The sequence below is a fragment of the Orcinus orca genome, chromosome 2, assembly GCF_937001465.1.
Source record: "Orcinus orca chromosome 2, mOrcOrc1.1, whole genome shotgun sequence".
In the NCBI taxonomy this organism is placed as follows: Eukaryota; Metazoa; Chordata; class Mammalia; order Artiodactyla; family Delphinidae; genus Orcinus; species Orcinus orca.
The window spans coordinates 99,938,737-99,963,636 of NC_064560.1; the positions used below are offsets into that span (position 1 = coordinate 99,938,737).

The 24,900-nt window shown below is 45.1% G+C and overlaps 1 protein-coding gene and 1 long non-coding RNA gene across 2 annotated transcripts in view; one reads left to right on the plus strand and one right to left on the minus strand.

Annotated features, from left to right (window-relative positions):
• Positions 1 to 24,900, minus strand: part of LIPC (lipase C, hepatic type) — a 161,091-nt gene that overhangs the window by 98,498 nt on the left and 37,693 nt on the right. The gene's annotated exons all lie outside the window — the stretch shown is intronic.
• LOC117203154 (uncharacterized) lies at positions 7,319 to 19,782 on the plus strand. Its single transcript, XR_004485805.2, has 3 exons — positions 7,319 to 7,946; positions 18,849 to 18,940; positions 19,726 to 19,782. It is a non-coding gene; the product is annotated as an uncharacterized LOC117203154 (long non-coding RNA).

Genomic DNA, 24,900 nt, shown 5'->3' on the forward strand with positions numbered 1-24,900 from the left:
TAAAATATTTACAAAGATTTACTCCGTTTTTGAAGAACTCATTTAGTTAGTTAGCTTGGAAGAATTTAGTAAATGCTTGTTGTATATCAACATCATTTTGTAAGTAGGGACATCATAGTTGAGGTTGGAAATCACACTCACCACCTACAGATCCCGCCTCAGCCATCCTCTCCCTGAGTGAAGGGCTCCCCTAATAACATCCCCTACGTGAGATTATAAGGCTGGCCAGAGTCTGAGAAATCATCCACCCAATCTGTGCAAGGCTAGGGATGAGAAGTTAATTGTTCAAGGAAGACCAGTTTGTAGTAGAGTCAGGTCTCAAAAATAGGTTTCCTGACTTCTAACCATGAACCCTTTCAAAAGTCCCCAAACCCAAGGTGAGAAACTGATGTTGATCATTAGTGTAACATCGCACCACAAAATTTCTAACTTGCTGTAGTTGTTTACCCCAGAACGTTGCCTCGGAGACACAGGATGTACTTGGCAGTTGGAGTGGACAACCATTGTATTATAGTCTCCTGCTGCCCCTAGGGACACTGCTTAGTGTGCATGGGCCCAAGGAGGGGTTGATGCCTAGAGCTCTAGTGACCGCAGCAGCTCCACACACCTGCTAAGCGACCCGTCTGCTTTTCATGAAGCAGTTGCACCCTTACAACCTAAGAGGTAGTTTTTACTTCTCCATTTTACAGATGAAGCAATGAAGCCCAGAGAGGTTAGGTAACTATTGAAGACCTGGGTCTGCCTGACTCCAAAGCCTGAGGAAGTTCTTCTCATACAAGTAGACTCCATACAAATCGATGGCGCTGTCCAAAAGTTGAGTTGGCTATGTGGAGAAGAGAGGGATAGAGCCTTAGCTGGAGAGAGAAGATGAGGTCAGTGGAAGCTTTTCCCCTGTTCATTTTATTATGATTATTTTTAAAGAGAATACCTGCAGTGCATGGACTACCTCTAAAAAGGGACAAAGAAAGGGCTCCCATTAGTTGCCTCTGGGGCAGAAGTCAGGAGGCTGGGGGCTAGGACAGGAGGAACATTTTTTACCTTATACTATTTTGTAACTTTTATAATTTTGTACATGTGAATGTAAATATTATTAAAAGTAAATATAATTTAAATTAAAAAAAGGAAAAGAAGAGAAATATAATGCATTCACTTGCTAAAGAATTTAGTCTGTACAAATGGAATAGGGAACACAGTGACAAGCGTTCTCCTGCTTCTGACCCCAGGTTTTCTGGCTGCCCCCCGTATCCCTGGCCCCAGTCAGCCGTTGCTATTGTTCTGAAGACACTTTATGCACATACAGGCACACATGTACACATGTCCTCTTTTTACATAAGTAAGATTAGGCTATACATACTGGGTGGCATCTAGTTTTTTCACTTAATATTCCACATATGTACATACAGGTCTACTTCATTTTAATGGCCACCGGGTGTTTCTTCTGTGTGGATGTACCAAGATTTATTTATCCAGTTCCCTGTTAATAGACATTTAAATTGTCTCCAGTCTTTTGCTCCTGTAAATAACCTAACAGTGAATATTCTTAATATATCTTTCCACACATGTGCAGGTCAATCTATAAGATACACATTTAGAGGTGCAGTTGCTGGATCAAAGGATATTTGTGTGTCTTTGATTTTTAAAAAATGGTATGTGCAGCTTAAAATTTGAGAGATGTTGTCGTATTGTCTCCTGAAGAGGTCATACAATATACTTCCACTACAAGGCATGAGGATGTTGGTTCTTCACATATGGGGAGGGTTTTTGCAAAGAGGAGCAAACTTTCTATGGAAGAGAAAGCTTCAGAGACACAGTGTGAGGGCTGTAAGGACTGGTGCTGTGGCCTCTCCACGGCAGGGGCAAAACCGAGAAACTCCATGGGCATTTGCCCCTCTCCACGGGGACTGGGCTTTTCCCCCTCAGTCAGTCTGTGGATACTTATGGAACATCAATTGTGTGCCACGTACTTTACTAGAAACTGGAGGGATCACCAGGAGTCAAAGACTCTGGACGTGCCCCCAAGAAGTATGTGATCTAATTGGGCAGCTAAGAAATCCCTTATGAGAAGAGGAGCAACAGTACAAGGCTGAAAGCCCAGGTTCTAAGTGAGGCGTATGGACAATAAATGTCTTTGGAGTTTGGGGGAAGTTAGGTCACTTTTGGCTGGTGTGATCTTGGGAAGGCCTCTTAGAGGAAGCAGAATTTGATGCTAACCTTGAAGAATGAGTAAGATTTTGCTGGGCCAAGAGGAAGAAGGTGGGTATTAGAGGTGGGAAACGGATTCTTTTTTTTTTTTTTTTTTTTTTTTTTGCATTACGCGGGCCTCTCACTGTTGTGGCCTCTCCCGTTGCAGAGCACAGGCTCCGGATGCGCAGGCTCAGCGGCCATGGCTCACGGGCCCAGCCGCTCCGCGGCACATGGGATCTTCCCGGACCAGGGCACGAACCCGTGTCCCCTGCATCGGCAGGCGGACTCTTAACCACTGCGCCACCAGGGAAGCCTCGGATTCTTAATTATTAAGCAACAAGTTACTTGGTGCCGACCACATGCTAGATACCGTGCATGACATTTATCCATTTGCTCAAGCAACAAGGCCTATGTGCCTATGGTGGGGCAGGCCTGTCCTAGGTGCCTGGGGAACTTAGCTTCTAAGCACTTTCATACTTGTATGCGTCATTTTACAGAGAAGCAAACTGAGGCCCAGGGAGGTTAAATGACTTGCCCAAGGTCACCTAGCTAGTGAGTGGCCAACCTGGGAGTTTAATATTGGTTTTCTGATCCTAATTGTGGTTCTTTCCCTTGCTAACTGCCAGAAAGCAAAGGTACAGAAGGAAAAATGCACAAAACCCATTTGGTAGATAAAATATAGGTCAGTTTATGAAAGATAATTTAGGCACCAGACCTGACGTCTATTCTAGTTGTCCAAGCTGCATACCCTTATAACAAAACAATCTGTAAGAAAAGATGACATTCCTGTGGTCTGAAATTTCATGCCTCATGCAAGTGGTGTTTATTTCTTCCTGCAAATTACAATCTGCATTGACATTATTAAGGAAGTCACATGGGCCCAGCAGAAAATGAAGAATCCAACTGATTATTTTTATTGCTGTAGAAGTCTTTTGTAGGCAGGCTGGGCAGAGACCCAATTTCATTTGCTTGTAATATTGCAAACGCTGCTAATTGCCTGTCGTTGGTAAAGGATAGAGACAAAGGAACAATCAAAGGTATTTATTAGAAATTCTGTTTGGACAAATTAGCTTCACATTTCAGTGGCCTTCATCTCAGTACAGAACACCAAAACTCCATGTGTTAATAAATGACAGACATGACATCACCTTTCCTACTGTTTGTACAGTTGTTTCTGGCAATGCTGTAAAGTACCATTGAATTGATTATTTTCAGGCTGACTTTTTTTCTGCAGAGCTTGAACTATCAGTGGATTGCCATTCAATCCAATATAGTAGTTGTGAGACTACATTGCGTCTTAATGTGTGTGTCTCGTGCATAAATCACACTGTTTGCCAGGCAATAATGAACAGAGAAGCTGCTAAGAGACTGGAAATCAGTGTTCAACAGATAACTGGGTCTTATAGAAGGAAGGTGGGAATTCGCTGAACATTTGAGGGTCCAGTGGACTCTGGCTTCATCTCTGGGACCCACAGCCCATCAGAATGTGGGCCATATGGTTGGTGCTTAATAAATCTTTATTGACATGACATCCTTTTAATGTTTATAAAAGTTGCCTTAACTTTCTAGTCTGATGTACATTTTCTCATTCATTCATTCTTTCTGAGAGCTCAGTGCTGTTGGGGGTATGAAGAATCGTGCATTGTCTTTGCCCACTGAGCTATAATCCTGTAAAGGCTACAAAACAAGTGCATAGTAATTCTAATAGTGCAAGGTGGGGAGCGGTCTGTGGTATGAAAGCTTTGCTCTTGGGAGAGGTGGCAGGCCATGGGCTTAGAACCAGACTCTGAGTTCAACTCTTGGCTCCTCCGCTTACCAACTGTGTGATCTTGGGCGATTTGCATAACCTCTCTCTGTACTAGTTTTCTCATCTGTGAGATGGGAATAAACCATAGTAATATGTACATGATGGGGCTGTTAGAGGAGGACCTGGCACTCAGCTCAAGAAATGCAAGTTTTTGTTATTACTGTTTATTCTGGGAGTTCAGGCATCACTTCTAACTTGGCAGCAAGGCAGGACTGTGATGGGCGAGGCTTGGGTAAGCTGAGTTGTGTGCGGGAGGAGAGTCCCTTTTGCGGGCAGGAGCTAAAAGCCAGAGCCTGGGCAGGTGGACATGGGGTGCAGGTCCCTCTGACGTGAGTGGGGGAAGTGAGAGGAGATTGGAGAAGTAGGTGGATTGTCATGGAGGGACTCATGGATCCCTGCAGACTGGCATGTTATTCAAATTTTCCCTAAGAATCAGGCCAGTCCTCATAGGCTAAGGGGAAGTGAAAATCTCTTGCTTGAGGCCTGGCTTCCCCGGAGATCCAGTATTTTATCCTAGAAATGAAATTCAATCACTGCTTCACTGGGCAAATCCGTAAATTAAAGCAAGCAGAAAACACAGGCATTCTCCAACTTCTACATTATCCATCTCTGAGACTGTGGGAACTTCCAATAGGGGCAGTCAGGGTAGACACAAGTCGTCTACAAGCTTAAAGGGGACACATTACCAATGATTTTCAAACCTTTTATGTTCCTCTGTGTGGAGTTTTGTGCCCTTTAAGATGACATAGTGAATATTTTTTCCTAAATTAATACATTTCAAAAGCCTGTAAAAGGTCTGTGAGCGCCACCCACATCTCCTCTCTCTCAGCCCTTTCCAGTTCCGTCCCCAGGAGGTGGTCTGTTGCGGATGAGCTGCTAAGCAGGCTTTCTGGAAACCAGGGGACCAGCCCCTGAACCATGGTGGTTGTCTCACCCCTGCTTCCTTCTTTCACTTCTTTCTTCAGCTATCACAGGGCTCACGGGGTCTCAGAAGCACCTTACCCCATCCTAAGGTATATCTTGGCAGAGAAAATCATGGCAGGTTTTGTTTAAAAAGGTAGGAGATGGCAGAGCCCCTTTCTTCCCTGGAAGAAACTCTACAGACAACCTTCTGGCTTCATCATTTAATGCCTGTGACTTCAGTTGAAGGGAAAATATCTTTAAAAGGAAAACGTAAAGGAGCTCGGTGGGGATGATTTCAGTCAGAGCTCAGCGAATACTGGCTAACCGGGAACTCAGCCTCTGTGGTGCAGGACTGATTGTTCTGAGACAGCATTGCTCTTGATTGACATAGTGAGTTAGAATGAGCCTGATTATTGTTGGGATGCAGGAAGAACCCTGAGCACAGTGCAATCCAACAGAAACAGAAAGGCTATGTACTTCAAGGCCGAATGAAACTTCTCTGAGCTAACTGCTACGAGGCCGCAATTGTAGAACATTTTACAGCCCCCCAAACTGGGGACACATGCCATCCATTTGATTCTGACACAGCCCTGTGAGGAAGGAGGTCTTAACCTTGTTTCGTAGGTGAGGAAATGATGCTCAGAGAGGCTTGTTTAAAATGTCACAGAGCTAGCACCTGGCAGAGCTGGGGCTTCTGAGGGTCCAACTGCTAACTCCGCGCTCCTTCCCTGGCACCACGCCACTGTCATTTGGTATGCAGCCAGCAGAATGGGGTCCACACCAGCTGATGGACTGACCCCTGTGTATCTATTCTTAGTGTGAATCGCTATACCCGAGCCTCAGTTTACCCAGCTGCATGAAGGAGGGGACTGACTCCAAATTACACCTATGATGCTGGCCCAGAAGGAAGGCATAACAACTCGGCACATAAAAGAAGTCAAGAGGATTGAGGACCAAGAGGAGCCAGTCTACACTACTCCCTGGGACTGTGTCCCTTGCAGGATGGTATGCAAAATGTGATATTAGACTAAATGGGACAGAAAAGGAAGCCTCCCAGTACCATGTTTTTCCCCTGGATATTTCATAGGCTCTGCTCTGAGGGAACCTGTCCTATTTTCTTCCCAAATGAGCTCTGGGGGCTACGTGGCACTCTGCTGTACCAGAGACTTGGAGAACCTGGCTGCCAGAGCGGATGCATCTGGGCTGGAAGCCCAAGTCCACTACTTCTGGGGTGATCACTTAGCCCAGCTGAGACTCGGTGTCTTCATCTGTGAAATGGGGACATATAGGAATACCCTCCTCCCAGGGCTGTTGTGAGAAGTGAGACAATGCATGGACCATGCTTGGCACACTGTCTGGCATAAGAAATGTCCCCTAAATATCAGTAATATGTCACTTTTATTGCTAACATTTGTTCAGTGGTCACTCTGTGTCAGGCACTGTGGTAACCACGTTATATAAATTAAGTCACTCAATCCTTTCAAATGACATAATACAAATAAAGAGCTTCACATAGTTCCTGGCATGTGCAAAGTGCTCACAGTGGTACCTGTTGTTAAGGTAAGGTTTTGCACAGTTAAACCTGCCCAGGTCTGGGCCTTGTCCTGGCATTGTCATGGGGACTGAATGCCATGATTTAGCTCGTGTGGTCCTTCAACATCTCCCTTTGTTGTAAATCCATTTATTGCTCAAGGCCTAGCACAGATGCCAGCTTCTCACAGTTTTGTGGTTCACTGGTAGAGACAGACTTGTGAATCAGCTGCAGCTGCAGTGTAGTTCTGGGAGTGCCTCAGCTGGGGTGACTGTGAGGTGTGGTCATGGGAAACAGGAGGGGGACAGTCACCTCTGATTTGAGGGCAGGAAGGTCAGGGAAGGTGTAAGGGGGAAAAGACACTCGAATTGGGTCTTGAAGGAACAACAAGAGTTTGTTGGGCAGAGGAGAGGAAGGAGGCCATATTCAGGAAGCTGTAGGTCATTGGAGAGAGTCGGCAAGCAGGCAACGGGAGGTGGCGGAGGGCCTCGGTGGCCAGGCTAAGTTGCATTTTCTCCGGAGGCCGTGACGAGCTATTGACGGATTTTAAGCTGGGAAGAAGCATGACTAAATCTGCCTCTCTGAAAGATCACTAGGATTGCTGGGTGAAGGGTGGATAGGAGAGTGGGACCCGCTAAGAGCCTAGAGCAGGAGTGCAGGGAAGCGGGGTAAGGGTGTGAAGAGGACAGGAGCAATGGGGGCGTAGGGAAGGGAGGCGTGTGAGAGACACGATGGGGTGAGGGCCAGCTGGAGTCAGTGACTGGCCAGATGTGGGGGAGGGAGAGAGAGCGGTCCACGGTGACTTCAGCGCTCTGGCTCGGGGAGGTCTGACAAGGGAGGCCTGAGAAGGGGCCGTGTAAGGTGGCATTTGAGAAATCACTAGTTTCCTCAGCACGGGCAGTTTGGTAGACAGAGATGGGCACCTCTCTGCTTTGGCCCCTGGACTGAGGTCCTGGGTCCATGGGGACCTGGAGACTCACCAGCCAGTTCTGGCTGTCCCAGTGTGAGAGGGACTGTGTGTCCATGAGGGGATGAGGACTGTGTACAGAGAGGGGAGTCGAGGAGCCTGAGGATGTTTAGCCTGGGTTGAGGGGCTGAGGAAGCTGTTACCCTCACCGTGACCCTTCATGTGTTCATGGCGGAGACCTAGCTCTTTGTGTTCCTGAACATCAAACTCTGACATGTGAGTGAGAGCCAAAAGATGCTAGATCTGGGCTCAGCATAAGGGAGACTTGTTTCCTTGTCTACAAGATGGTGACAAACCGCCTACGTCAAGGGTGGAGGAGGGTGGATGAGAAATGCTTTTAAAGCGCTCTTTCCTGCTCCCAGCTCAGAGGATGTGCTCCCTAGTGGTCAGGATGCCCCTGGAAGAACTCTTCCACCTGAGGTCCCCATGCTGCCTGCCCCAGTCCCTGGAGCTCTCAGCAGAGGAGGGACAGTAGCCTCACAATGGATACAAAAGGGTTTCGGATCAAGTGGCTTAAGCGTTACCCTCCCACTCCAAGACGACACAATTCCTGGGTGAGTAGATGGATCTGGTGTGGCTGCAGTTTTAGCTGACAGTGAGTCATGAAAAGGTGGCGACGTTCCTTTTAACCAGATTTGCCTCAACTTGAGACAAGATAGAGAACGTCAAATGGCTGTAGCCTTCCAGGAAGACTAGAGTAACTGGTCCTGACTTGCGTAGGTTGGGGATGGTTAGGACACTTGATCCTTTGGGAGGCAGCTTGGTATGCTGGAATGAGCAAGAGATTTGGGGTCACGGAACCTGGCACGAAGCCTGTCTTTGTCCCTTACCAGCTCCGTGACCTTGGACAAGTCACCTAACCTCTAAGACTCATGTTCCTCCTCCTCTGAGTTGTTTAAAGGAAGGCAGGAGGTGATGTAGGCAAAGCCCCTCACTGTGCCTGGCATATAGTAAGTACACAGGAAATTATCACCAAATCCATAGCTGAGCCAGCTGACGTGAGAAAAATATTAACTGGAACAGTTTCTTTTCCTCCTACCTCCCGGCTGCATCTTCGGATGCTGTCCCCAGACATTTCCCCTGGAGTTCTGTCTGTGGGTTGTCATTTTGTCTGTTTGCCTTTCAGCCTCCTAAAGTCTCGCTAATCGCACAGGAAATGGGTGGGTAATGGGTTTCTCTGTTGTTCCACTGGCCTCCCAGTGAGTCGTACTGTTTTGCCTTCCTCACCACGGGGGCTTCTCACACCCTCTAATGACTGTTTTCCTTTCAGAAATGGCATATTTTTAGACAAGAGCATTTCCTGTGGTTCATCTCTGACTCTCTGGCAGATCTCTGATTTCTCATCATTTTTCCCTGCCTCTCTCTGGTCACATAAAACCCGCCCCAGCAGCATGTGTGCAGGAAACGCAGGAACCACACACTCCCAGCAGCCATCCCTGCTCTGAGCTGACGTTCAGGGACTGACACCCTGGGCCAGGGCGAGGCTGTCCTTGGTTGAGGTGTTGGGTCTGAGTAGTTGGGACTTCAGTGGATATTTCTTCTGGCTGCTGTCCTGCCCCTCCAGCTGGCTGTCCAGCTCCCCTGTGCCAGTGTTGGAGGGTGGTAGTGGTGGTGGTTTTAGAGTTACCCGAAACACTCACCCTTCTTAGTCAAACCCAAATTGAAATGACCCCCTTCCCCTTTGATTAACAACATAGACATACTTGGGTTTGAATCATGGCTTCTTCATTGACTAGCTTGGTGAGTGCCTTAAATGCTCTAAGCTTCAGTTTCTTTATTTGGAAAATGGGGATAATATTAGTAAGTCTCTCAGGGCCATTGTAAAGATTATATGAAACACAGTATGTAGGGAAAATGCTTAGCAGCCATACCTGGCACTTAGTTGCTCTTATGATGTCTAATTTAACTAAGTATAATGATTTAATTATAATTACATTGTAAACTTATAATATTTATAGTTTTATAATTTAATTATAATGATTTATGTATATGTTTTTCTCCCCTCTCAGACTATAAGCCCCTTAACGGAAGAAGCTAGATCTTCTTCAACTCTGAATGCAAAGGGCAGAGTAAGTAGCCAGTAAGTGTCTGAGGGGCTGAGGAGTGTAGCTCAACAGATTTAGGAGCCCAAAGAGCTTAATTACATTTGGCAAATTTGGAAAGTTCACAGTCTGTCAGGGATGCTGTGCAAGGCATGAAGGAAGGTAATGAGAAGAAGTACACACCTGGGTCCCTGCCACCAGGGAGCTTCAGTGGGGAGACGGGCAAGAGTCAGAAGGAGGGGAGCCCAAGGGGGATTCAGAGAAGGGAAAGGGCATGCGGCTGGGCTGCGGGCCGGAGAGTTATCAAGAATGACAGGTATGATTGGGTGAGGGGAGGGGGAGGGTAGAGGATCACCCTTAGACACCTGCCTTTCCTAAGCCTTTCTACACAACAAGAAGTGGATAGTCATGCATTTCTGGTTGGTTTAATTCACTCATTTAGTTGAGTCACATTTTTGGAGCACTGACTCTAGATGGATCTCCAGTCACTGTTTAACCCACCCCTAGATCACTATGACATGTGTGTGGCATTCAGATAGTCTCTCCCTCTCCTGTGACCATGACAGACATGGCTGACGGGAGCACAGCATTCTTCCACACTGAGCATGGTGTCATCTCACAACCCTCCATACGGCAGTCATCCCTGATGGAATGGAACAGGTACTTGGCTGAAAGCCACTCCTAGATCACTGGGTATGTGCTGAGGCTGCTGTACATTTCAAAAGTTTATAATTTTCCCCACAAAATGCTGCCATGCTTCAACTCTTTCCACCTTTGTTTATGGAAGCCCATTTCTCCCCCCTTGCTTGGAATATTAGAGAGCTGTTAGGTATTAGGAAGACGAAAGGCAGGCAGACAAAAGGACAAGTCTCCACCTTTATCTACTTATGTTTGGAATGTGTTGGAAAGATTTTAAGTTTGACTTTGGATCCTGAGGTTAAATTTGATTTTTTCCTGTATTTTTGTTTTTAAAAATTCTGTATTAAGCGAATATTACTTTCGTAATAGACAAAATGCATTTTATAAAAACGCATTTTATTTTTAAAGTTTATAAAATTTATTCAGACTTTATCACTATAGACCCTTTCGTACCCTTTGAACAGTGAGCTGTGCGATGTATTACCTAATAAAAATAAAGTCAATAAATTAAAAGCTTGTCTTTGTGTTTGCACCTGTGAATACCCTATTTTACCTGAACAAATTTCCATGTACAGAGTCTTTTGGTTTCAAAGAACATATTGCACGAAGATAATGAAGATGATGGAAAATCATCTAGCATTGGGAAGGATGTTCACTGAGGAGTGATCAAGATGTGATACTAGGGTCTTTGAGATATGCAGGATCCTTGTATGTAACTGGCATAAACGCCATTATTTGAGCTCTCTTAATCACTTCTGTGATTAAAAAAAAAAACAATCCAAAACAATCCAACAGCACATTAAAAGGATCATACACCATGATCAAGTGGGGTTTATTCCAGGAATGCAAGGATACTTCAATATACGCAAGTCAATCAATGTGATACACCATATTAACAAATTGAAGGAGAAAAACCATATGATCATCTCAATAGATGCAGAGAAAGCTTTTGACAAAATCCAACACCCATTTATGATAAAAACCCTACAGAAAGTAGGCATAGAGGGAACTTACCTCAACATAATAGAGGCCAAATATGACAAACCCACAGCCAACATCGTCCTCAATGGTGAAAAACGGAAACCATTCCCACTAAGATCAGGAACAAGACAGGGTTGCCCACTCTCACCACTCTTATTCAACATAGTTTTGGAAGTTTTCACCACAGCAATCAGAGAAGAAAAGGAAATAAAAGGAATCCAAATCGGAAAAGAAGAAGTAAAGCTGTCACTGTTTGCAGATGACATGATACTATACATAGAGAATCCTAAAGATGCTACCAGAAAACTACTAGAGCTAATCAATGAATTTGGTAAAGTTGCAGGATACAAAATTAATGCACAGAAATCTCTTGCATTCCTATACACTAATGATGAAGAATCTGAAAGTGAAATTAAGAAAACACTCCCATTTACCATTGCAACAAAAAGAATAAAATATCTAGGAATAAACCTACCTAAGGATACAAAACACCTGTATGCAGAAAATTGTAAGACACTGATGAAAGAAATTAAAGATGATACAAACAGATGGAGAGATATACCATGTTCTTGGATTGGAAGAATCAAGATTGTGAAAATGACTATACTATCCAAAGGAGTCTACAGATTCAATGCAATCCCTATCAAACTACCACTGGTATTTTTCACAGAACTAGAACTAAAAATTTCACAATTTGTATGGAAACACAAAAGACCCCGAATAGCCAAAGCAATCTTGAGAACGAAAAACGGAGCTGGAGGAATCAGGCTCCTGGACTTCAGACTATACTACAAAGATACAGTAATCAAGACAGTATGGTACTGGCACAAAAACAGAAATATAGATCAATGGAACAGGATAGAAAGCCCAGAGATAAACCCACGCACATATGGTCACCTTATCTTTGATAAAGGAGGCAAGAATATACAGTGGAGAAAAGACAGCCTCTTCAGTACGTGGTGCTGGGAAAACTGGACAGCTACATGTAAAAGAATGAAATTAGAACACTCCCTAACACCATACACAAAAATAAACTCAAAATGGATTAAAGACCTAAATGTAAGGCCAGACACTATCAAACTCTTAGAGGAAAACATAGGAAGAACACTCTATGACATCAATCACAGCAAGATCCTTTTTGACCCACCTCCTAGAGAAATGGAAATAAAAAGAAAAATAAACAAATGGGACCTAATGAAACGTAAAAGCTTTTGCACAGCAAAGGAAACCATAAACAAGATGAAAAGACAACCCTCAGAATGGGAGGAAATATTTGCAAATGAAGCAACTGACAAAGGATTAATCTCCGAAATATACAAGCAGCTCATGCAGCTCAATATCAAAAAAACAAACAACCCAATCCAAAAATGGGCAGAAGACCTAAATAGACATTTCTCCAAAGAAGATATACAGATTGCCAACAAACACATGAAAGGATGCTCAACATCACTAATCATTAGAGAAATGCAAATCAAAACTACAATGAGATATATCATCTCACACTTGTCAGAATGGCCATCATCAAAAAATCTACAAACAATAAATGCTGGAGAGGGTGTGGAGAAACGGGAACCCTCTTGCACTGTTGGTGGGAATGGAAATTGATACAGCCACTACGGAGAACAGTATGGAGGTTCCTTAAAAAACTAAAAATAGAACTACCATATGACCCAGCAATCCCACTACTGGGCATATACCCTGAGAAAACCATAATTCAAAAAGAGTCATGTACCACAATGTTCATTGCAGCTCTATTTACAATAGCCAGGACATGGAAGCAACCTAAGTGTCCATCAACAGATGTATGGATAAAGAAGATGTGGCACATATATACAATGGAATATTACTCAGCCATAAAAAGAAACGAAATTGAGTTATTTGTAGTGAGGTGGATGGACCTAGAGTCTGTCATACAGAGTGAAGTAAGTCAGAAAGAGAAAAACAAATACCATATGCTAACACATTATATATGGAATCTAAAAAACAAAAACAAAAATGGTCATGAAGAACCTAGGGGCAAGATGGGAATAAAGACACAGACCTACTTGAGAATGGACTTGAGGATACGGGGAGAGGGAAGGGTAAGCTGGGACAAAGTGAGAGAGTGGCATGGACATATATACACTACCAAATGTAAAACAGACAGCTAGCGGGAAGCAGCCGCATAGCACAGGGAGATCAGCTTCGTGTTTTGTGTCCACCCAGAGAGGTGGGATAGGGAAGGTGAGAGGGAGAGAGACACAAGAGGGAAGAGATATGGGTGTATATGTATATGTATAACTGATTCACTTTGTTATAAAGCAGAAACTAGCACACCATTGTAAAGCAATTATACTGCAATAAAGATGTTAAAAAGAAAACAAAAACGCTGCTAGACCTAGAATGTGTTTAATACTTGAAGCTGTAAAATCAAGATATAATAAATGATTAAAAGAGAAAAAAAATCCAGAACAATTTAAAAAATACAGTCTTGGTAGAGGTGAATTTACTCTGCAGCAAATGAAATTTAAACTAAGGCCCTCACTTGCAAGGTGTTTTTTGTACTTTCATATCTAATTTTGTATTTGTAATTTTGTGTTCTTTTTCTTAAAGTGAGCCTTTTCTCCCCATCCCAAACTATCTGGGTCTTCAGGCCTCATAAAGCCTGGCTCTGCCCACGGATAGAGGGAAGCTCTTCTCCTCCATCTGTACAGGGTTCAAAGTCCACCAACTCCTGGATTCTCTTGGAGAGGTGCTGGGAAAAGAGTATCTGCCTTTTTCCTATTCTTTTCTTATTTCTTCCCCAGAAGCCTCATTCATTAATAAATAGAATCTACTTCTTTGGTAGTAACTAGAATTTTACTGGAGAGTGGGTCACTTCTATGGAGGGAGTCTAGCAAAGACTAGGGTCTTCCTCTGCTCTGGGCTGTAAACACGGTGGCCAGCCCTCCTGGGGTGAGGGAGGCAGCCCCAATCTTCTCAGCCTCCTTACCTGAGCCAGGTGGGCAATTGGGCTGGCCCTTTTTTGGAAGACTGCTGATTTTCCATCTAGAGGATGTTGGAACAGAGGCCTCACGATGGCCTCAGGCCCAAGCCGGATGCTCCCATCCAATGAGAGGGTCAGAAAGGCTTACACTGTGCTCTTTCTTAGTAACCAGTACTGTGTGTGTATGGCTGTGATCCTGGTGGGCCAGGGAGTGAGCTTGGGATCCTTAATACTCCAACATGATCATAAAACTATTTTCTCTTATCCCTTCTAAGTTATTAGAAGAAAAATAAGAATGATAGTGAGTCAATGCTTAATGTTTATCATACCTTGTCATTACCTTTTTAGATCAAACAGGACAACCCTGGGTGTGGACAGGGGCAGCACAGCTGAGATATACTAAGTAAACACCTCTGTGCGAATGCTAGCAGCTGTGCAAATAAGTGGGCACGAAGAGGAGGGCTTGACCAGACTGAGGAACCCAGGTTCACAGGAAGGAAAGAAACCAATTTAATGAAAGTGGATTGTAAAGCACACAAGCCTTAATGTGGTAAAATATTCCCAGCCCAGCAGAGTGCCATGGAGTCTGTACAGGGCAGCTCTGTCGCTGGGGTTTTCAATCTAGGCTGTCTTTACAACTGAACTCTAACTGCTCTGGGGTGGGCCTTTGTGTTATTTTTAAAGTTCCCTAGATGATTAGTCTAATGTGTGTCCAGGGGTGAGAACCACACCACAGTTGAACAGTATAGTAGGTATTAACCACAAATTCCTGGTGAGGATAATATCACAGAGCTGGAAGGGGTAACTCAAGTTGGGGATCACAGTGTGATTTATGGACCATCCATCTCAGGAGTTAGATCAAGAGAGACATTATTATTCCATAGAGCAGTGGTTCTTAGACTTGAGTGAGCATCAGAGTCCCTTGGAGGCCTTGCTAATGCCTGGATTACTGGGCCCCACCCCTAGAGTTTCTGATTCATTAGGTCTGGGACCCCAAAACTGATATGCTTGACACGTTCCCAGGTGATGCTGATGAGATAGGTCTGGGGACCACACTTTGGGAACCACTGTTGTAGAAGACTCAGGTCTTGGCTCTGAGAGGCGTTGCTAGGGAAGTGGAAACCGTGTGAGTCTAGGAGGTAGAGGACCTGGATTCAGGCCCTGGCTTTGCTGTGGCTCATGCACAGGCTGTGTGGCATAGAGTGAGCCATGTGCCCTCTCTGAGCCCAGTGTTTTCGTCCATTATCTGGGGGTAAGATGAACTGCTTTGCGTATCCCCAAGGTTTGAGTGGGATAATCAGTAATAACTCTCATTGGGTATTTACCAAGTACTGAGCATTCTCCATGCATCATTTTGATTGATCTTCTCAACATTTCTATGAAGTAGGTCCTATTATTCTTATAGGCTCGGAGACTGAAGTTTAGGAGCTTCCGTACCTTGTCAAGAGCATTGTGTCAGAGGCAGTTCCGGCTGACCTCAGAGCCCAAGCTCTCAACTGCTGAGCCGTCCTTGACCCTCAGTTGGAAACCGTGTGAGCACTAAGACTTGCCAAACAGTCTCTAACTGTGGTTTTTTCTAAGTGGTGAGCAGGATTCGATGTAAGGGATACGTGGTGGGCGAATCACTCTGCAACAGTGAGCAAAGCCCAATTAATTCAAGTCTGGGCAGATCCGGAGGGGTTCCAAAAGAAAACACAACCAAACACATCAATCACTCAGTAACTCTGTTTGAGAAGGGCCACTCAGATAAGACGCAGGCATTAATTAGGAGGAAAAAGGAGCAGAACAAACGGCCGGTAGGAAGACCAGAGGCCTCTGTAACAGGCTGACTGAAGCCCAGGAAAGCTGGCAGCAGATCACAAAGGTTGGCACTGATTCATTTAGTCAAAGCAGCCATCTTGGGGAAAGGGCAGCTTTGAAGCAAGAAAAAAATGCTTACGAGAGAGACCAGGAAAAGCCATCAAGTGAGACCTGACGTGTGCAAATCAGAAATTGTTAGCTGAGGTGCTACTCAGGGGAGTTTACAGAGATCAGGAGCCTATAATCAAAGGTTCTGCACCCAAACCAGGAAGCCCCTGAGAGATGAGTGCCTTTTGGTCACTGGGAACAAGATCCCATGTTCAGGGGTCGGTGGGTGGGACAGGTGATCACTGAAGGCCATTGCGGCTGTGCGTTCCAGGGACACTCTGGAAGCTGGATTCATGCTTCATGGGTCTACCAGATTTCTTTCCCCAGGTAAGCAGGCATTTGGGTAGGAATACAATGAATGAAAAAAATGTATATAACTACCGAAAGGATTTGATAAAATTTCATGCCAAAGTTTATTAGGAAGAGAAGTTGTTACAACTTTTACACATGGGTAGGAATATTGTGTTACAAACTACTTTATAATAAAAAGGAAATGGGATTATTGTGAGGGGTCAGATAAGGCAACGGATGTCTGAAAAGTGCTTTGAAAACTGTAATTGTTATTCATTAGAATAAAGGCATCACAAAAATTGAGATCATTTTCTGAATGAAGAGCTATGAAAAGTGACTTTACTATCTATCATATAAGAATTTTATTTGATCTGGTAAGAGAAGAAAGAATCCATATGCATTTTAGGAGTTAAGATGCTCAGCTGCTCGTAATGATGAAACGGGGCCATGTGAATGGGCATAAAAATAGAAGATGACCTTTAATGTGGACAAGGTCATGATGTGTTTAGCAGCAAATAACGCAAACAACATATGAAGCGGTTGGCTCTGACCTAATGGGTATTGTAGGGGAGCAAATCTTGCCACCCCCAAAAGTCTCTTTGGCAGGCAGATTATTTTGAGCTGAAAACAATCAAGGCCCAAAGACTCAGGAAAACACTTTGACTTTCTCCCTAAGTGCCTAAAAGAACTTAGATAGAGGACCTGTTCCCAAAATTGAGCTATCGCCAGAGATACCTGCAAAGAATGTGGGCTAAGTGTGGTGAGGGAGACTCAGTAGAGCCTAGAGATCGGAGTCCACTCTGTGTCCCATTGTCTCTGTGGTGGCCCAGCAAACATTTATTTGCCAAACATTTGCTTTTCCATCTTCCTGTGAATTGCCTTCCTGCCCTTTGAAGTCCCAAACCACTACCCCCAACATCCTTTTTTTGTCTTCGGTTAAAGATAGTTTTTAAGGTGAGGGCTTCAGTCATTTTGGCAAGTTACTCCGTTCTCCTGGGTCTCTCCCATGTACATGTTATTAAACTTTTGTTTGATTTTTCTCCTGTTAATCTGTCTCCTGTCGATTTAATCCTTAGACCAGCCAGAAGAACCTAAAAGGGTAGGAAAATTTCTTTCTCCCTGACAGTATAAACCAGAGAAGAATTTTGGTCTCTGCAGCCTGTTTCTCACCTGTGATGTCATTTTGGTCAAGACAGCTAACAAAGTGCTTAAAATAACTAGATCCTTAGAAATTAGGAGCCATGGCAACAATGTAGTCTATTGATTAATTTTATATGTGAGAAAACGTAAGTCCAGAGAGCTAAGTGGCTAACCCTATAATTAGAGAATGCATTGTATACAAGATGGAAAACATTAGTCTACCTTTCATGAAACTAAAGTATCTGATAAAGGCCACCTTAAAAAGTGTGGGAGATTTCTAGAACTTTTTTAGGTTGATGAGATGGAAAGTTGACCAAATGCTCCTACAAGATGCCAGATTGCATTGCTGTAAGAGATGAATCATTGAGATGGATAGATACCTCAGGACTAGTATGATTTTCCAAATAATCTTATATAAGTGATTTCTAATAAATAACACAGACAGGACTTCACATTGAAATCACAAATGAGTTTAAAACAGGCATAATGATGACAGCCCAAACATCTGTTGGTTTTGGGAGTAAGTCTCCCTGTTTCACAATTGGCATTTAATCATCAGGGGATGAGGCTTGATAGAACTTCAGAGGATTTCTAGATACACAACAGAACAACTAACACCTCGGCCCCTGTGGCAATTAGGAGCTACAGACATCAGTAGCTATGGTTCTCTCTCTAGTTTCATGTGTACCTATATGTACCTGGTTTGACCACACACCACAGAGAGTAGATCACAGAGGACAGAGAGCTTGGCACTCTTTGGATGTGTTATTGGTGTTGACTGCACTCTCTAACTTCCCGGTCCTGGACCCCCAAAACTTGTCTGGACCTTCCTGCACCAGCTGATTTCCCAGACACCTGAATACCTGACCCAAGCTCTTGACCTGCTCCCTCTAGCTCACTGTAACCTCTTTGTACTCCACGCATTAGAGGTCTGATCTGTGATGCTGCTGGACTCATACCTTACCCCTGCTCTCAGCTGGACATTTTGTCTTTGTCTCTTCTGTCCAGCCCAGCCCTGCAATCAGTAATTTCCTGTAATCTTTATTAACTGATCACTTTAATCTCCCATTTAAAACCTTTTCCATTTTCATGTGGAATTTCACAGAATTCTTTCTAAATGCGATTTTTAAAATCTTAAATCTTCATGAGGTCTATGTAAGAGCAGTCTGGGTCAGAAGCCAGTGTAAAAACCATTGGAATACATAAGTACCAATTGTAAGTAAATATAAATCAGTAAATAAGCATACCATGCTCCAAAGGGCAAAGAGCTGAGGTTAGGGAGGCAGTAAAGTGGGGGAAATTGACCTCTTCTGAGCAGATGGACAGGAGTGACATGTGCACATGTGGGGCATATATGACAAAGAATCTTCTGGTCCCTAAAGGGACGAGATATAGAAACTCCAAATGCCGAGAGAAGTGACAGGGCTGCCATAATAGGGCTTGTCTTTACTCTAGAACTAAACCAGTAACGGTAATATTCTTTTATTTAGACTTTAAAGATAAAGTGGAAGAAAGGCACCACCTGTTTTGATGCCTGGTGGAGCCACTGAAAGTTCTAGGACCGACTCCAAGAAGGTTGAAGGTGAGTTAGAAAAGTGCATTCGACTCAAATCTGACAGGCGCAAAGACTGGCTTAGGCTGTGGAAAATAGCAATGAAAGAACAGCGGTTCAGAGGCTTTATGTTCATATGTTTTTTAAATTTTACTCTAAATAAAATGCTTTATTTGTACTAGTTCAGTATGTGTCATATGCGCTCTTTTACTGAAAAGGAGCTCTAGCTGTGGGGGAGGGCAGGCTGGCATTTGGCTCAGCTAACCGTGTGGACGAGGAGTTGGGGTCTGGGGAGCCTGGCTCTGTCACTCAGGTGGCACCACCCACCCACAAGTGTCCTTAGCACTTACTTTACCAGCATCACCAGCCTAGGAAACAGTCACAACAAAGGCCACTGTACTTAAAGATGGAAAGGGACACAGATACTAGGGGATAAAAACTCGAGGAGGCAGCAAGTGTGTGCTCCTTTTATCATGATCTATTTAACACAAAATAGTGCTTTTGGCAATATTTTCCCCCAAAATGAAAGCTTTGGATTTCAAGTGGGGTTATTTGCCTTTCATCTGTGTTTTCTCTACTGTTCTATTTTCTGATCCATTACTTTCATCTTGGAAACCTGTCATTGTGACTCTTTTATCAATGTAACTATCACTCAAAAAGCTCTTCACTCTCTAGGTCAGAATTGTTTAATATCAGGCAATTTAAATGATTTTTTTGTGTATTGACCTCATATTTGAGAGTCATGCAAGTTGTACTGCGAAATCAAATGTTCAAAGATAATGAGTACCTTTATTTGACTTTTTTTTCCCCCCCAGATGAGCACAACAGTTGAGAATCCTAAGGGATCGATGGAAAACTGGAAGAGGTGGTAAGTACCCAATGCTGGGCCCCTGAGGGAGAGGGCAGGAGAGGGGCTGGAGAGATGGGACTGAAGAAGACAGATACATGTTCAATCTCAAGGCAGAGCAGAGACCTGATGGGTTTTTCTCTTTCTTTCCTGGGGAGAGGAACGTGGCTGACTCAGGCTGGTTGCAGGGGCTCAGATGGGGTAGACGAGTTGGGACAAGAGGGCAGGTGCTATAGCTTGAAGGTGAGCAGTGGGCAGGAAGCTGGAGTCAAGCTGGCCTTTCATGTTGTGGATACACCACAGCAAGAAGTGGGTGAAGAGGAGTGGGAGAGGCGACAGGGAAAGAGCAGAGCAGATTCTGAAAGCCTGATTTGATCTGGGTCATTGACTCCTACAGTGGCAAAGCATTTTGAAAAAGCATCCTTTTAAAGATTTCAATTAAGCAATTTAAATATTTATGGAGGGCTTCCCTGGTGGCGCAGTGGTTGAGAGTCCGCCTGCCGATGCAGGGGACACGGGTTCGTGCCCCGGTCTGGGAAGATCCCACATGCCGCGGAGCGGCTGGGCCCGTGAGCCATGGCCGCTGAGCCTGCGCGTCCAGAGCCTGTGCTTCGCAACGGGAGAGGCCACAACAGTGAGAGGCCCGCGTAATGCAAAAAAAAAAAAAAAAAAAAAAAATATATATATATATATATTTATGGAACTTTCCTTTGGAGTAGCTATCCAGGTTGCAGGAACCTAGAGCATAAACCTTAGTCTCCCCCTGAAGGGTCTGATCTCCTAGCTTGCCTGTGAGATGACTGGTCAGAGAGAACAAGGCATTAGAAAGGGTGTTAAAGTAATGGGACAGACCAGGAAAGGGGCATGTGCTTTACTGGGATAGCTCATGTCATCCTAACCACAGTTGATGTGGTTATATGAAGAGATCGAATCTCAGAGTGTTAGGACTTCCCCAAGTTTGTCAGTGTTGGAGGCTGAACTTAAAACTCTGGTCTGTGGACTGGAAAGCCACTGTCTTTGTACATTGCTACACTGGCTGAGAGTCAGGACACTTGGGTTTGAATCCCGGCTCTGCCAGTTAGTAGCTGTGTGAATCTTAGTGAGTTATGTGATCTTCTAGGCTTTAGCTTCCTCATTTGATGAATGAAGATCTTAGGGTTATTGGGAAGATGAAAGAAAACGGTTCATGCCTGGAGCTTTTAGCACAGCGCCTGGCATAGTAAGTGCTCAAAACACATTAGCTGCAAGTAGCCCAGTATTCAGAGAAGAGGGAGCATCAGAAGCCTCCGTGGGGGAGGTGAGGCCTGAATCAGACTTCAGCAATGGGTGAAGGCTGACAGAAGTAGGCTCAGAGGAGGAAAGTGGGGTGAGTCTTCCATTTGAAGCAAGTATGTCATGAAGGATTAATGGGAGGAGGGATGGAGAGAGGAAATAGTAAGGCAGAAAAAGGCTGGTGTTGGCTGGTTGGTTGTTTTAAACCAATCCTCAGGTAAAACAGTGTAATGAGACTGGGTGGGGCGATCTGATTGCCCCCCTGGGGAGACCAGGATGCCATTGCTGCCCCTGAGGTAAAATGGCCTCTGCTCATCCTGAGAGAAATCGTAAAGGACGCTGGGACATGTGTGTGTGTGTGTGTGTGTGTGTGTGTGTGTGTGTGTGTGTACGTGTGTAATAAAGGAGTGTGGTGTGGGTGAGGGGGTGATGCTTCTGGGCCAGTTCCTGCCATGCTTTCAGTGGGTTAGAAACTGTAATTACCAGCTTTCCTCGTTTTTCTCTCTTCTCTCTCACGTATAGAACAGACTAGCACAGGGCCTGATCGGAAATATTAAAAAAAACCCAGGAATCTCGGTGGTTGCGTGCCTTCCATCACTGCTACAGCCTCCACCCAACATCTAGCTTTGCTTATTTGGGTTGTGAGGAGGTGCTGACCCAATACACTTGGCACTTCCCTTCTCTCCTTCTCTTGGTCCCCAAGCCCCCTTCTGAGATGACCCAGGGGTGGCACCTGCTCAGGGCCCATGGGGGACCACAACCTGGGAGTCTATCCTTTGCTCTTTGTCCTCCACGGTTACAGCATCTGCAGGCAGTAGGGAGGAACCAGCTCTTTGAAGCCTTCTGACAACCAGCTGTGGGAGTGAGGGTCTGGCTTCTGTCCCTCTCCCCAAACTGTCACAGCTTTCAGTGACCCACTGAGACACACTGACATGTTTCTTAATACTTCAGAGTCCACTCACATATGTGATCACGGTTTTCTCTACGAAGGGGGCAGGACAGGTACTAGAGACCAGTGTTCAAAGGGGCTGAGCCCCTTTCCTGAGTCACAGAGCACGTTGATGCTGGAATCTAGACTCAGGCCCCGCCAGCATTCTTTGCACTGAGGGAGCGGAGTAAATGACATATGATTTCCCTCCCACCTCAGTCATCCACAGAAGATGAGAACAAAGCAGTCAGACAGGGAGGCCCTTTGCCACAGTGGGTCTCATCTATCCCTGGGGGAGAAATGGTCCCTGGCTTCAACTCTCTATAACAGCCAGCTGCCCCCTGTGCTGCTCTACTGGGATCCCTGCCGGGAGGGAAGACTTGGAATCAACTTCTTGGATTCTCCTACAAAACAAGGACTTCAAAAGTAGGATGAGTCTGCAGTGTTCTGGGGGCTACTTAGCAACATAGGAATAATTCAAGAGCTATGCAAGTGCTAATGAGTACCACGAATAACTCCGCTGACCTGTCTTGGCAGGCAGGGCCCAGCAGAGGAGCAGAGGTTGGTCCTTGAAGTGGTTCCGCAGTCGTGCTCCATCTGCTTGGGCCTGCAGAGGCCAGCGCTCAGCCAGTGGGTTCCCTTCAGACTGCCTGGGATGGGAGGATAACCTGGGAGACCTCTGAGCCAGGACTGTCCCCCTCCCACATAGAAGGGGGAAGCCAAGAGCTGCCATGCAGGTGAGAAAACCAAATAGGCAATTACCCTGCTCTACGAAGCCTTACTTCTAAGGTACTGGCTTGGGTTCAGCTGGCCCATCCCTGTTGGGCCTGGGTTCTCTCCTCTTGTGCTTAGAATTAATGTGTCTGAGTGAGAACAGAACAGGGGGAGGGACATTTATTTCTCTGGTTTTGGTCTGGGGTCCACTCAGGGAAGAAATATGTGCATGTGAGTATGTATATATGAATGTGTGTGTGTGTGTGTGTGTGTGTGTGTGTGTGTGTGTAAATCAATGGGATGGATTATAGATAAGGCAGAAAGTGGACCAGTGGTAACAACTCTTTAAGAAGGACATGCAAAGCCTTTATGATAAACACTAAATGTGATCTTGTTTAGAGGGATGGGTTGGAGCCAGGCCTCCTCTCCTGGACTCAGATGTTTATTCATTTATTCAGTCATGTTAAATCACTCATCAGCATTTATCTAGCATCCACTATATACCGTGGACTGTGCATAGATTGGACTAAGACTCAGCCTCTTCCTGCCTTCAAAGTGCTCACTCTGTCATTGGGAAGGTGGAAACATTGACAAGTGGGCAAAAAAATATAATAAATACAGTGCGATACATACACGAAATAGGTAAAGAGATGATAGAAGCAAAGAGGAGGATGAGCCTAACTCTGGGGGCAGAGGGATGATACTTGGCATGCAGCTTGGATGAGGTGTGGATGTCAGATGTGTAGGAGAGGGGACTAGAGTAGGCATAACACATTCTGGGACTTCCAGGAGCACGCCTAGACTGAGGGGAAAACAGTGGGAGATAGGTATGGATGGGTGGACAGAGCAGAGTTGAAAGTTTTAAGGAGAAGTGGAATCTGGAATTTAAAGGGAATTTGAACCAGGGAGAAGAGGAGGCATCCTACGAAGGTCAATCAATGTGAGTGAAATGCAGAGGCCCAACTGAGAGTGGTGGTCTTTGCTTCACCACACGGGGAGCAGTAGGTGTTGCATGGGGATTAAGAACACAGGCTCTGCACTGAGATTGCCTGAGTTCAAATCCTGCCTCTGCCATCTGACAGCTCTGTGACCTGAGGCGAGTTACTTTGCCTCTGTAAGCTTCAGTTTCCTCATCACCCGTGATACAGCGACAGGGCTGTTGTGAAGACTGGTAGCTGAGCACTTGGTGGGATAACAAGTAGAGGCCTCTATAAATGTTAGCTTTTATTATTGTTATTCTTCCAGTCAATCCCCAAATGCTCTTAGCGTTGCCTTTGAGGTGTTCCTTGTGTCTTGCTTTGACCTCTCTTTTGCAGCGGTGAGCACCTCATCTTCTGCACCTGAGCACTGCCCACTTCACCTCACATTTGGGTTTCTGCAGATCAATGAAGCAGGCTTTGTTGGCATGCTTTCTTCCCCTGCAAACCAGCCTGTGCACCAGCCTCAAAAAGAGCCCCCTTCAGTGTTATGTGGCAGCCACTTCTTTGTTCAAGAGCCTTGACGCTCCCTATTTCAGAGAAGCAACAATCTGGTCCATTGTCCTTTTACAGATGAGAAAACCAAGGCCAAAGAGGATAAATGAGTTGGCCGCTCTCCAAGCCATTTGGCACTCAGACTTCCTACTTTTGCTTCTGATGCCTTCCCTCTAACAGGTGGTCCTGTTTTTCCTAAGCCCCTAGTCTGGTGCCCTATTATTTCTCAGAGCTTCTCCAAACCCTCCCTGGGAGACACAAAAGCAGGGTAGAAGATGGACCTGCATGAGCCATCCTGTCAGTCACTTTGGGTTTGTGCTCCAGCCCTGCTCCTTACTAGCTGAGTGACCTTAAGTAAGGTAATGTCCTGAGCCTGCCTTTCCCAATCATTGAGAGAGATGTTGTAAGAGCTCCCTGCAGGGCGGGAGTGAGGGTGATAGATGGGATTATAACCTAAGTGAAGGGCTTGGTAGCGTGTCTGGCACGGAGCAGGGGCTCTGGGATGTTGAAGCCCCTTCTCTCTGGTCAGGTAGGTCACCCTGGCCCTAAGAGCCCACCATGACTGCACGTGCTGCCTCCCACATGACCCTTCCTTCCCTTTCCATTTTACACCCCAGTGTCCCTGGTAGCTCACCAAACCCTTCCCTGTGAGCTGTCCTCTACTTTCTGCATTCCCCAAAGCCCCTACCTCACTGTTTCACATTCGGAGTTAGAACTCCAGGGAGAGGCCAAGACCTTGTTTCAGCACTACGTTTTC